The sequence below is a fragment of the Atta cephalotes genome (genome assembly GCF_000143395.1).
Source record: "Atta cephalotes unplaced genomic scaffold scaffold00021, whole genome shotgun sequence".
Lineage (NCBI taxonomy): Eukaryota > Metazoa > Arthropoda > Insecta > Hymenoptera > Formicidae > Atta > Atta cephalotes.
In genome coordinates, this window is record NW_012130085.1 from 4,211,904 (window position 1) to 4,212,919 (window position 1,016).

Genomic DNA, 1,016 nt, shown 5'->3' on the forward strand with positions numbered 1-1,016 from the left:
TTAATTACGTTTAATAATTAGTTAAACTTAGAACTAAGCATACACACACATATATATATATATATATATATATATATATATATATATATTTTATTTTAATATATATTAAAATTATGCATTAAGCGACAAGTATTGCGGATCATTTCATTTTATATTGGATTATTTTATATAATATTTATAGTGTATGCAATTAATTATTTAAAAATAATTACAATCCTGCTTGTTCTAATAAAATTTTGAATTACAGCCGTTACAGAAATAATATTAATGTTTAATTTTTGACATGCTAAGATAGTCGTGACAAGAAATAAAATTCTACTTTCTTGTTAATTATTCAAGATTCTGAAGTGTCAAAACTGACATAATAACGATATCCACGATATATTTAGTCAAATAGTTTCCGTTTCTCTTTTTTATTCAGCAATTTGGCAGACTCGAAGCATAATTCATTAAATCCGTTTATTAGAATCACGAAAAAATGAAAGATTTTTTTTGACATCTTGTCTAATTTTATTAATAGTATAATATATTTTTAGGCGATGTGTGATAAACTATTATTTAACATAAAAAAATAAACTTAAAAATTTATATAATTTTTTAAATATAATTATATACATTAAATACAAATAGAAATAAAGACGCTGAATGTTGCAAATATAATTCTCTAAAATATAGGTACTCTTTACAATTTATTTATCTTATTTATTTATCTTATTATAAAATAGTATTATATAAGAAGAGATAATACAGTGAATGCAAAAAATATTCGTACAAAGAAAATAGATTTAAAAAAAAACTTTATTTTTAAAAAATAATTATTATCCAGCGAAAAATGAGTCATCGAATTGATGTCGAATCGATATAAATATTGTATGATGATTTCAACATCAATTTGACGTCAATTCGACGTTTCATTGACGATCATTTCTTGTTGAATAATTAATTAAATTTATTCATAAAGAATAAAATAGACTATATGTTTCTTAAAATTATATATACCAAAAAGATGTAATTAA